Below are 13,441 nucleotides of genomic sequence, written 5' to 3'. Positions count from 1 at the left end.
TGCAAATTAACAAGTGGGGTCCTGGGTGTCCCTCTGCCAGACATTAGTCCTGGTTCCGAGAGACTTAAGCTCACTATCTTTCACAGAGAAGAAATATCCCAAACATATCAGTCTTTGTCCTGCCCTGGGACAGTCCAGCACTGAAAGGCTAGGCAATTCTCCTCTGAACAAGAGTACCAACATAAACCCCAGCCACGTGTTTCGGTCTGGTTGGACCTCATCAGTAGGGTGGATCTGTGTCTCTCTAAGAATAGTGAGCAAGGGGTCCACGTCTGGATTCCCCTAGTAACTTAGGGTGAGACGCAAAGTTACTTAAATATGCAAATTAACAAGTGGGACTCCCTCTGCGAGACATTAGTCCTGGTTACGAGAGACTTACCCAGAGTCTTTAGCTCACTATCTTTCACAGAGAAGAAATATCCCAAACATATCAGTCTTTGTCCTGCCTTGGGGCAGTCCAGCACCAAAATGCTAGGCAATTCTCCTCTGAACAAGAGTACCAACAGAAACCCCAGACACGTGTTTCGGTCTGGTTGGACCTCATCAGTAGGGTGGATAGTTGCTTCTCTAAGAATAGTGAGCAAGGTGTCCACGTCTGGATTCCCCTAGTAACTTAGGGTGAGACCCAAAGTTACTTAAATATGCAAATTAACAAGCTAATGCTAATGCCGTGACTGGCCGTGACTCGCAGGATAGCTATAGCCTTTTGGTTGTAGTCCCTGAACTTCTATCCAGGGCTACAACCAAAAGACCCGGGGCTATAGCCGCCTTAGCCCCCTCCCCCACCTAGCAACGCCTCTGCTGGTAGCAGTGGTGAAGTTGGCATGGAGCGGAGCACCACTGAGCCCTCCTATACAACCGTTATCCTTGTGCTCCGCTCGTGATCAGATCAACTTTTTTCCCCCATTAGAGTAAATGATTGCCTGCGAGGCTTTATTATAATGTGTTTTCTTTTTTGCTTGAAAGAATCCCTGAGCGGCTCCTCGCATCAGGGATCCCTTCTTTCTTTCTTTTATTTTTTTATCTTGTTACAACAGTAACTGCTGAACCCATATGCATGCAAATTGTATGGGCCGAACCCTTACCCTCACCAGTAATAAGTTAGAGCCCACATTTGTCAAGTGTTGGCAATAAAAGGCCGTAGGATTTTATCGTGCAGATATGGTATGGAATAACAATAATCACATATCATAATAACATCATACTTTTGGGCACCGGGTCCAGAGGTTACCCCCTCTGGCCTGTGCCGCCTTATTGTCCCACGACTTTTAGTGGTCACCGTACAGTGTCCTTCTTCGTTTTTTCTTTGTTCTTCTCCCTTCTTTTGTAGGCTGGGTGGGTTTTGTGGTAAAGAAATAAAGATTGGAGGACGCTGAGTGCACAGCAAACCTCCTGTTTGTTTGGGTCCCCGTTCAGGGTCCACAAACAAGTAGTGTTTTCTTAGAGCATGCTTCTCTTATTTATAAGACCCAGCGAGTCCTGGGTCTTTGATGTACATAGTGGGGGAGCTGTAGTCCAGCCCCCAGGCTAGTGTAGCCGACTGTCTAGGCCCCCAGGAGGGGGGGCAGGTCCTTGACCCTGCACCCTGCCTGATGGCTACCTTCCTGGTGCTTAGCACCTTGTTGCTTGGTGGAAGGGTGAGGTGATTGTTCACACCTCACCCTTACCTTGCTTTTGTATGCTGGAGACTGCGTGTCTCTGTGTCCGTGGGGGGAGAGGAGCAGGCTTGGGGGTCGGGGCTGCCCCTCTCCCAGGCTTGCCACAGGGTAACATCAGTTACCCTGCCTCGCCTTGGGCAGCCCTGCGGCATTGCCCATAACTGCTGAACCCATATGCATGCAAATTGTATGGGCCGAACCCTTACCCTCACCAGTGATAAGTTAGAGCACACATTGTTGGCAATAAAAGGCCGTAGGATTTTATTGTGCAGATATGGTTATGGAATAACAATAATCACATATCATAATAACATCATACTTTTGGCACCGGGTCCAGAGGTTACCCCCTCTGGCCCGTGCCGCCACACACGGGCAGGTTGCCGGCTGACCGTGTTCCCCCGAAAGTATCTCTACTGGCAACCCCTGGAGGCTAGGGTAGCTGTGATTTCTCGAAAGAAATGTTCCATGCCCTGGTTTGATAGGTGGGTGCCGTCTTTAAGAAAGAGATCTGGGTCACCTAACGTGATAGCCGGGTGTTTTATGAAACCTTGGCCTCGTACTATACAACATTTTTCCAGCCCCCTGTTCAGTTTTCTTCTAGAAATGTCTATTGATTTGTAACAATTGGCCCCTCGCCATTTCTTTTTGGGCAGGATGGCCGAGAAGTAGATTTCTGTGTCCCTTCAGTTATGCGAAATGCCAGCTAAGGAGGAGCAAATTTCTTCCAGTAGTTTTCTGCTTCCTGCAGACACTAGGTCGTTGCCCCCTAGATGTACTATCAGGAATTCTGTATGCGACCAGCTCTGCTAGTGTGTCGTGGATGTCGGCCCAGAGAAGACCTCTGTATCCCCACCAGGAAGCTATGGTGTTCCTAAAGGGTGGCCCCTCTTTAGTTTCTTCTGCCCATCGGCCTGTCCTGAAGGCGAATGAGTGGCCGACTATCCATGCTGATCGGAGTGGTGTCCTCTCCCCAGCTGTTGTTTCTGGAGGGGTGGAGAGAAGGAAAAAAAGGGAGGTCTGGGGGGGGAGGGCTATACTAGCTGTGGTCTGATGTATCTTTTGTAGCAATCTGACTTCCATCCCCCTATGTTTTTTAGTTGTTCTGGTGCCAGGCCTCCTTGCCATGCTGAGGTGGCGGCCCCGATTCTAAAGGAATGGGTGTCAAAATCTTTAGGGTCCCATCCTGCTTTGCTGATTGCTTTCATCGGCACTCCTTTAAATTGGTAGCTTAGTGCTGAGGCATCCCTCTGGATTAAGAACCCCCCCCCCCACTTTTGGCATTTGAGCGTAGTAAAGGTTGGTGATACACACCGTGCAGTTTTCTGCATCGTCGATGCAGCAGATATTGATGGTTCTCTTGGCCCCTGTTTTGGACTGTTGGATGTCTATGCTGACGCTGTCTTGTCTGACCCCGGCCTCCATGATGCCTAACCCATTGTTGGCTTTTGTGCTGGAGGCGATGAGTTCCCCTACCCGCAAGGCCCCAAAGTACGCTAGAAAAAATGCTGTTTTAAATAGCATGGTCTCATAGAGGTGCCAGCATATGGCCTCCAGTTGCTCTGCTATTTTTATTAGTTTGTTGAAATCTAAGGGGTGGCGGGTGTCTACCTGGGGACCCTCTGTTCTGCCCCAGCCTTTCATGGCGTAGGAGATCAGAGCGTTCTGAGTGGGGTCTGAGTCTCCCCGTATTTTGGAAAAATATGAAATTGCTACCAGGTGTCTTTTTGCCCAGTCCCTCTTGAAACCCTGGTTGTGAGCCCATTTTAAAAATATTTCTATGTCTTTAATCATTATTCATTCTACATGGTTTAAACCTGTAGCTTTGAATACTGTTTGTAGGCACTTAATGTATTGAGCTGCGGTAGTGCCTGCCAGTTCCTTCTCGGCCATCTCTGTTATGAGCCCTGTGCCAGGGTTCGTGTTCTCTGTGGCTAGCGTGATGATGGCACTCATTTTTGAGGTGTCTGGTTCTTGTTAGGCATCCTGGCCTGGGCTCTCTGGCGCTGGCGTTGATGCCGTTTTTCTTAGTTTCCCATTATTAACGAGCATTCTGCTGGTATTGCCGTCATCCGTTTTCGGGTGTGTGGTGCTAGCTCTCGGAACCTTGGCCACTGAAAGCGAGATAAAGCATCTGCAATATTATTGTCTTCTCCAGCGATGTGTTTTGCTTTGACCACGATGTTTTCCTGCAGTGTGACTGTTGTAATGGCTCGTAGTACTTTCAGCACTAAATGGCATTTGGTAGATCTTCTGTTTATAGAGCCTACCACCGCCATGTTGTCACACCAGACCAAGAGTTCAGTGTTAGCTAGCTGCCTGTCCCAGATGTGTATGGTTAGCCAAATGGGAAATATATCTATGAGGGTGATGTTTTTTGTCCACCCTGCCATTTGCCATGATTTGGGCCGTGTCCTGCCACCCATTCTGCATCAAGTATGGCTCCAAACCCCCTGCTCCCGGCTGTATCAGTAAAAAGGACCCTTTTTGTCCATGTGTTCAATGGCGTGCGCCAAAGTGAGGTCCCGTTGAAGTTTCTGAGGAAATTCCCCAAAACTTCCAGATCTTTTTTTACTTCTTTGCCTAGCCGGATGTGTAAATGGGGTTTGGTGTATGATTTGATTTTTAGTTCCAGACTTCTGGAGAATATCTTCCCCTGGGGGATAATTCTGACTGCAACGTTGAGGCTTCCAGCCAGTGACTGGATTTTTTTTACTGTGGCTTGTCTTTTGTTGTCAGGCCATTGTATTTTTTCTAGTAGTTCTGCTATCTTAGTTTCTGGAATTCTGAATAGGCCCCGTGCAGAATCTATTTCAATACCCAGAAAGATTATGTTGGTGGCTGGTTTGGTCGTTTTCGCTGTTGGAAGGGGGATGGACCACTGTGCAGCCATTTCCTCTAACTTGGCCAGAGCTCCACTGCATTCTTCAGAATTTGCTGGTCTCATTACCATGAAGTCATCAAGGTAGTGAACTATTTTGGCTCCTGGTCTTTGTTTTTGGAATGCCCATTGGAAAAAAGAGCTGAACTGTTCAACTAGGGAGCAGGATACTGCACATCCCAGGGGGAGGCATCTGTCTATATAGAATTTGTTTTTGAAAGTGAACCCTAGCCAACGCTGAGAGTCTGGGTGGACTGGCAGTAATCTGAAAGCAGATTCTATGTCCAATTTGGCTATAAGGGCGTTCGTACCACACTCCTGTATGAGTCTCACTGCTTCTTGGAAGTGTGCGTAGGATACCGCAGATTCTGTGTACGGGATGCCATTGTTCAGTGATCGGCCTTTTGGGTAGGACAAGTGGTGGATTAGCCTAGTTTTCCGGGTTCTTTTTTGGGGACCAAGCTTAGTGGGGAGACTATGAACTTCACGAAGGGCATGTAGTCCCAGGGGGCTGCAATTCTGCCTAGTAGTAGTTCCTTCTCAATTTTGGTCTCTACAATTTCTGGGTTGCCCATGGCTGATTTCAGGTTTTTCAGGATTTTTCGTGTCCCTGTCCCTTTGAAAGGGATGATGAAACCATTGGTGAAACCTTGCAGGATAGGCCTGCTGGTTTCTTTATCTGGGTAGTTCCTCAGCGCATCTCTAAAGTTGTTAAGATTGATGGGAGTTCTCCCTGGTTCTAAAAATGGGATTGGTGGGGGGGTGTTGCTGCTAGGCTTTTGCATTTTTGGCTTGGAGTTTGGTGCAATTGCTTGCTGCATGGTCACCGTTGCAGTTGGTGCACGTGTATTTGTACCAGCATTCCTTCCCCCAGTTGCACTGATTTTTCCAAGGTTCCTGCATGGGATATTGGCTTTGGAGGGATGGTTTTTGTTCTGTTTGTGGGCATTAGACTTAGCCGCCCATGGGTAGTTCTTCCGAAAGGGCTGCTCTCCCTTCTCGTATTTTTCATTTTCAGAATTTCTGGGGCCCTGTGAATTTCTGTGGTTTTTGGGTATTGCTTGGTTGGCCTCTTCCTCTGATGGAGGCTCGGCGTTTAGCATGTATAGATCATTCTGTACCTCGTCCAATTCTATGGCTGGCCTCTCTGACATACTCCGCCTGAATCTAATATCGTATGCTAGCCAGGTTTTTCCCCTTTGTGCTAGTTTTACTTCTCTGGTCTTGTCCATGTATGCCCATAGTTTTCTACCATCCCCGGGCAATTTTTCCTCTAGGATGGTGAAAGATTGTAACCAGTTGTCCCAGTTCTGTTCTACCTGGGCGTTCCTAGCTATGGCTTTTTCCTCTATCTTTTTGGGATCCCTGAAAGCATCTCTCCCTTTGCGTTGGGCTTCTATAAGTGAAAAGATTTCGATGAACTCTTTTGCCCATATGGCTTCTTTGATTGTAATGTCAATGTTCTATGCCAGGCATCTTTTGTATCTGTTCAGGATTTCTGTTTGGAAGGATTTCAGCTTTAGGTCTAGTTGGGCACTGCTGATCATTAACATGTCTGCTGGGTTGTTGCTGTTTCCCCTCCCCCCTGTCTGCCCTGGTGTGTTTGTTCTGGGGTTTGCCATTGATTTCAGTGCACCTGTCGGATCTGGTGATGCCGCTGTTGGCACAAGTGGACCTGTAGCGGCTTCTGTTGGTGTTGCCGTTGTGAGTGGCAGGGGCGCTGTTAAAGGTGATGACATAGGTGCTGTTGATATTGTTGTGGGCGGTGGGGGGTCTACAATGATGTTGGGTTCAAGTGGAATGGTGGGGCTTGGGGAAATGGTCCCGCCTCGGGGAGTTGGCTGTTGACCCCTGATTTCAAGTAATAATTGTTGCATTTCACTCATGTTTACACATAATTGAGGCAGTTTTATTTTTTGGTACCTTTTCCCATGCCTTCTGTCGGTTTTCTTTTCTTTGTTGGGGGTGGGTCGTTCTACAGGCCTGGTGGCAAGCTTACCCCTTCCTTAGGTAAGCCGTATATGTTTTCCCTGACCCAGGCCCAGCCATAATGCTCGGCTGCTTGTATTGCCGCCAACAAATGGGGTGATTTGGGCTTCTGTGGTGGTGTTGTGGGTTCTTGTGGTTTTCGCTTGCGAGTCATTATTCTTTGCCTGTTTAAGTAAAAGAATTGAAAATACTTTATTCCCTTTTGAACTTTGTGCGGTTACCTAAATGTCTTTGTGAACACGTGACCAATCATTCACCATTCAATTTGTTTGTTTGTGTCACAAAATCCTGTATGCACGAAAATTGTCTATGCTGCTGCCTGCTTTGGGTAGCTGGCTGTTGTTGGGCCTGTATCGTCCAACTTTGTGCACTTTATCTGCTATCCAGTTTCAGTATTATGGAAAAACTCCCTTCAAGATATATCAAATGGCTTCTGTCACTTTCATTGGATTGTGAATAATATTGCCCAGGGCGTGTGGTGCTTATTTATTGACCTTGGAGGGATGAAAGGCTGAGTTAGGCCCTGCCAAGAATCGAAACTGCATCAACAGGATCTGCACGGCTGTCGACGCTAGCACTCTACTTGCTGAGCCACTTGACCGGGTGTGGACAACGTGGGTCTGCAGATGGTTTTTGCAACTTTGCAGCTTTACCCACACACCCCTTTAGAGTATAAGCATCCCCGTGCCCCTTTACACAAACAATATGTTGGCCTGTTGTTTCTATTTCGGCTGCCCCCCGTGTTCCTGTTAATTTTTATGATTTGTTATAATTTTGTACCAAAAATGAGCAATATTGAGTGTCGACCGTGAAATTATGCTTTGCCACCGACCGCGGGGCTCAAAACCCAATTGTCCGGTTTGTAGGCGGGATGCTTCACCTCTGTACTATATAACCTGGTGGCTACAAATGATATTTTCTGGCATTTACTAATCAGTCAACGTTATAGCGGACCATGTTGCTATGTGTTGCCTTGTTTCCAACTGGAAGCAAAATTAATGGAGCTCCTTATGGCGGCGTATGCACCCCCCCTGTCTCGATAGGGCAGCCGTGTACGAGTGGGCCTGTTTGTTTTGTTGCCTTGCCTCCAAATGGAGGCTTAGTCTATTTCATTTTGCCACTCTTCACAGTGGCGGGCACCGCTGCCCCTGCACGGCACCACGGCTGACTTACTTGAAATAATGTTGCAAAGTCGCTGCGGCGCTGGGTTCCTTCCTTTGCGCTTCCTCGGACCGCTCCTGCTGCAGCTTCACGACTCCCTGGATCACTCAGCTGGGCCTCTCACGTTTGTTTGTTTATCCACGCTAACGGCGAAGCGGGGGAGCCGCAAGGGATTTACTGAAACAGTACACTGGGCCTCATTACGACCCCGGCGGAAGACCATGGTGCTATTAGCACCATGGTCCATGCCGGTAAGTTGCCGACTCCACCATGGAGAAAGGGGGAATCACCACCCCATTACAAGGTTGGTGGGGCGGTAATTCCCCCTTCCTCCATGGCCCTTCCCCATTCCCATTTTTGCCCCATAGGGCTCAATGGGAATGGAGAAGGCGCTAAGTACGGTGCCGCAAATTGCGGCACCGTAATTAGCACCAAGGTCCCTTTGCGGGTCCCTACTTTAACGCCTGGTCTACACCAGCCGTTAAGGTCGGGTCCCGCAAAGGGACCTCGTAATTAGGCGCTAATAGGTTAACGGCGCCGCAGCCTTTTATGACGCCGTTAACCCACTAGCGCCTGGTCGTAATGAGGCCCACTGTTTCAAGAGAGAAAGTGACGCCACGTGTACGGCGAACACCAGAAAGTCAAGAAATACACGATGCTGAGTGCACAGCAAACATGTTAAAGTAAAGAAACAAAGATTGGAGGACGCTGAGTGCACAGCGAACCTCCTGTTTGTTTGGGTCCCCATAAACAAGTAGGGTTTTCTTAGAGCATGCTGCTCTTATTTATAAGACCCAGGGGAGGCCTGGGTCTTTGATGTGCATAGTGGGGGAGCTTTTGAGACATTGATTGAAAGGAGAAATACGGTGTGCTAGACTTGCAGGAAAGGTTTGGAGAAGCTTTTGAGACATTGGTTGAAAGGGGAAATACAGCATACCAGACTTGCAGGAAAGGTTTGGAGAAGCGTTTGAGAAATTGATTGAAAGGATACATACAGCGTGCTAGACTTGCAGGAAAGGTTTGGAGAAGCCCTTGAGACATTGATAAAGGAGAAATACAGCATGCTAGACTTGCAGTGAGGGTTTGGAGAAGCTTTTGAGAAATTGGTTGGTAGGAGAAACACAACATGCTAGACTTTCAGGAAAGGTTTGCAGACATTTCTGAGACATTGATTAAAAGGAGAAATACAGCGTGCTAGACTTGCAGGAAAGGTTTGGAGAAGCTTTTGGGACATTGGTTGAAGGGTGAAATAAAGCATGCTGGACTTGCAGAAAAGGTTTGGAGAAGCTTTTGAGAAATTGGTTGAAAGGAGAAATACAGCATGCTACACTTGCAGGAAAGTGGCAGGACAGGTTTGAAGAAGCTTTTGAGAAATTGATTGAAAGGAGAAATAAGGCGTGCTCGACTTGCAGGAAAGGTTTGGAGAAGCTTTTGAGACATTGATTGAAAGGATAAATACAGCGTGCTAGACTTGCAGGAAAGGTTTGGAGAAACCTTTGAGACATTGATTGAAAGGAGAAATACAGCGTGCTAGACTTGCAGGAAGGGTTTGGAGAAGCCTTTAAGATATTGATTGAAAGGTGAATTACAGCATGCTAGACTTGCAGTGAGGGTTTGGAGAAGCTTTTGAGACATTGGTTGGAAGGAGAAATACAGCATGCTAGACTTGCAGGAAAGGTTTGGAGAAGCTTTTGAGACGTTGATTGAAAGGATAAATACAGCGCGCTACACTTGCGGGAAAGGTTTGGAGAAGCCTTTGAGACATTGATTGGAAGGAGAAATACAGAGTGCTAGACTTGCAGGAGAAGTTTGGAGAAGCTTCTGAGATATTGATTGAAAGGAGAAATACAGTATGCTAGTCTTTCAGGAAAGGTTTGCAGACATTTCTGAGACATTGAATAAAAGGAGAAATACAGCGTGCTAGACTTTCAGGAAAGGTTTGCAGTCATTTCTGAGACATTGATTAAAAGGAAAATACAGCGTGCTAGACTTTCAGGAAAGGTTTGGTGAAGCTTTTGAGACATTGGTTGAAGGGTGGAATACAGCATGCTAGACTTGCAGGAAGGGTTTGGAGAAGCCTTTGAGACATTGATTGGAAGGAGAAATACAGAGTGCTAGACTTGCAGGAAAGGTTTGCAGACGTTTCTGAGACATTGATTGAAAGGAGAAATACGGAGTGCTAGACTTGCAGCAAAGGTTTGGAGAAGCTTCTGAGATATTAATTGAAAGGAGAAATACAGTATGCTAGACTTTCAGGAAAGGTTTGGAGACATTTCTGAGACATTGAACGGAAGGAGAAATACAGCACGCTAGACTTGCAGGAAGGGTTTGGAGAAGCTTTTGGGACATTGATTTGAAGGAGAAATACAGAATGCCAGACTTGCAGGAAGGGTTTGGAGAAGCTTTTGAGACATTGGTTGAAAGGAGAAATACAGCATGCTAGACTTGCAGGAAATGTTTGGAGCAGATTTTGAGACATTGATTGAAAGGAGAAATACAGCATGCTAGACTTGCAGAAAAGGTTTGGAGAAGCCTTTGAGACATTGGTTGAAAGGAGAAATATAGCATGCTAGACTTGCAGGAAGGGTTTGGAGCAGATTTTGAGACATTGATTGAAAGGAGAAATACAGCATGCTAGACTTTCAGAAAAGGTTTGGAGAAGCCTTTGAGACATTGGTTGAAAGGAGAAATACAGCATGCTACACTTGCAGGAAAGTGGCAGGAAAGGTTTGAAGAAGCTTGCGAGACATTGGTTTAAAGGAGAATACAGCATGCTAGACTTGCAGGAAGGGTTTGGAGAAGCCTTTGAGACATTGGTTGAAAGGAGAAATACAGCATGCTACACTTGCAGGAAAGTGGCAGGAAAGGTTTGAAGAAGCTTTTGAGACATTGATTGGAAGGAGAAATATAGCATGCTAGACTTGCAGGAAGGGTTTGGAAAAGCTTTTGAGACATTGATTGAAAGGAGAAATACGGTGTGCTAGACTTGCAGGAAAGGTTTGGAGAAGCTTTTGAGACATTGGTTGAAAGGAGAGATACAGCATACTAGACTTGCAGGAAAGGTTTGGAGAAGCTTTTGAGACATTGAGTGAAAGCATAAATACAGCGTGTTAGACTTGCAGGAAAGGTTTGGAGAAGCCTTTGAGACATTGATAAAGGAGAAATACAGCGTGCTAGACTTGCAGTGAGGGTTTGGAGAAGCTTTTGAGAAATTGGTTGGTAGGAGAAACACAGCATGCTAGACTTTCAGGAAAGGTTTGCAGACATTTCTGAGACATTGATTAAAAGGAGAAATACAGCGTGCTAGACTTGCAGGTAAGGTTTGTAGAAGCTTTTGGGACATTCGTTGAAGGGTGAAATAAAGCATGCTAGACTTGCAGAAAAGGTTTGGAGAAGCTTTTGAGAAATTGGTTGAAAGGAGAAATACAGCATGCTACACTTGCAAGAAAGTGGCAGGACAGGTTTGAAGAAGCTTTTGAGACATTGATTGGAAGGAGAAATACAGCATGCTAGACTTGCAGGAAGGGTTTGGAGAAGCTTTTGAGAAATTGATTGAAAGGAGAAATATGGCGTGCTCGACTTGCAGGAAAGGTTTGGAGAAGCTTTTGAGACATTGATTGAAAGGATGAATACAGCGTGCTAGACTTGCAGGAAAGGTTTGGAGAAACCTTTGAGACATTGATTGAAAGGAGAAATACAGCGTGCTAGACTTGCAGAAAGGGTTTGGAGAAGCCTTTAAGACATTGATTGAAAGGAGAATTACAGCATGCTAGACTTGCAGTGAGGGTTTGGAGAAGCTTTTGAGACATTGGTTAGAAGGAGAAATACAGCATGCTAGACTTGCAGGAAAGGTTTGGAGAAGCTTTTGAGACGTTGATTGAAAGGATAAATACAGCACGCTACACTTGCAGGAAAGGTTTGAAGAACCCTTTGAGACATTGATTGGAATGAGAAATACAGAGTGCTAGACTTGCAGGAAAAGTTTGGAGAAGCTTCTGAGAAATTGATTGAAAGGAGAAAGTATGCTAGTCTTTCAGGAAAGGTTTGCAGACATTTCTGAGACATTGAATAAAAGGAGAAATACAGCGTGCTAGACTTTCAGGAAAGGTTTGCAGTCATTTCTGAGACATTGATTAAAAGGGAAATACAGCGTGCTACACTTTCAGGAAAGTTTTGGTGAAGCTTTTGAGACATTGGTTGAAGGGTGGAATACAGTATGCTAGACTTGCAGGAAGGGTTTGGAGAAGCCTTTGAGACATTGATTGGAAGGAGAACTACAGCATGCCAGACTTGCAGGAAGGGTTTGGAGAAGCTTTTGAGACATTGATTGAAAGGAGAAATACGGTGTGCTAGGCTTGCAGGAAAGGTTTGGAGAAGCTTTTGAGTCATTGGTTGAAAGGAGAAATACAGCATACTAGACTTGCAGGAAGGGTTTGGAGAAGCTTGCGAGACATTGGTTTAAAGGAGAAATACAGCATGCTAGACTTGCAGGAAGGGTTTGGAGAAGCTTTTGAGACATTGGTTGAAAGGAGCAATACAGCATGCTAGACTTGCAGGAAATGTTTGGAGCAGATTTTGAGACATTGATTGAAAGGAGAAATACAGCATGCTAGACTTGCAGAAAAGGTTTGGAGAAGCTTTTGAGACATTGGTTCAAAGGAGAAATATAGCATGCTACATTTGCAGGAAATTGGCAGGAAAGGTTTGAAGAAGCTTTTGAGACATTGATTGGAAGGAGAAATATAGCATGCTAGACTTGCAGGAAGGGTTTGGAGAAGCTTTTGAGACATTGATTGAAAGGAGAAATACGGTGTGCTAGACTTGCAGGAAAGGTTTGGAGAAGCTTTTGAGACATTGGTTGAAAGGAGAAATACAGCATACTAGACTTGCAGGAAAGGTTTGGAGAAGCTTTTGAGACATTGATTGAAAGGATAAATACAGCGTGCTAGACTTGCAGGAAAGGTTTGGAGAAGCCTTTGAGACATTGATAAAGGAGAAATACAGCGTGCTAGACTTCCATTGAGGGTTTGGAGAAGCTTTTGAGAAATTGGTTGGTAGGAGAAAAACAGCATGCTAGACTTGCAGAAAAGGTTTGGAGAAGCTTTTGAGAAATTGGTTGAAAGGAGAAATACAGCATGCTACACTTGCAGGAAAGTGGCAGGACAGGTTTGAAGAAGCTTTTGAGACATTGATTGGAAGGAGAAATACAGCATGCTAGACTTGCAGGAAGGGTTTGGAGAAGCTTTTGAGAAATTGATTGAAAGGAGAAATACGGCGTGCTCGACTTGCAGGAAAGGTTTGGAGAAGTTTTTGAGACATTGATTGAAAGGATAAATACAGTGTGCTAGACTTGCAGGAAAGGTTTGGAGAAACCTTTGAGACATTGATTGAAAGGAGAAATACAGCGTGCTAGACTTGCAGGAAGGGTTTGGAGAAGCCTTTAAGACATTGATTGAAAGGAGAATTACAGCATGCTAGACTTGCAGTGAGGGTTTGGAGAAGCTTTTGAGATATTGGTTGGAAGGAGAAATACAGCATGCTAGACTTGCAGGAAAAGTTTGGAGAAGCTTCTGAGATATTGATTGAAAGGAGAAATACAGTATGCTAGTCTTTCAGGAAAGGTTTGCAGACATTTCTGAGACATTGAATAAAAGGAGTAATACAGCGTGCTAGACTTTCAGGAAAGGTTTGCAGTAATTTCTGAGACATTGATTAAAAGGGAAATACAGCGTGCTAGACTTTCAGGAAAGGTTTG

This window comes from Ambystoma mexicanum, chromosome 3p (assembly GCF_040938575.1).
Source record: "Ambystoma mexicanum isolate Mex_15411 chromosome 3p, UKY_AmexF1_1, whole genome shotgun sequence".
Classification (NCBI taxonomy): Eukaryota; Metazoa; Chordata; class Amphibia; order Caudata; family Ambystomatidae; genus Ambystoma; species Ambystoma mexicanum.
The sequence above is the reverse complement of the archived record's forward strand: the minus strand, read 5'-3'. Positions refer to the sequence as shown.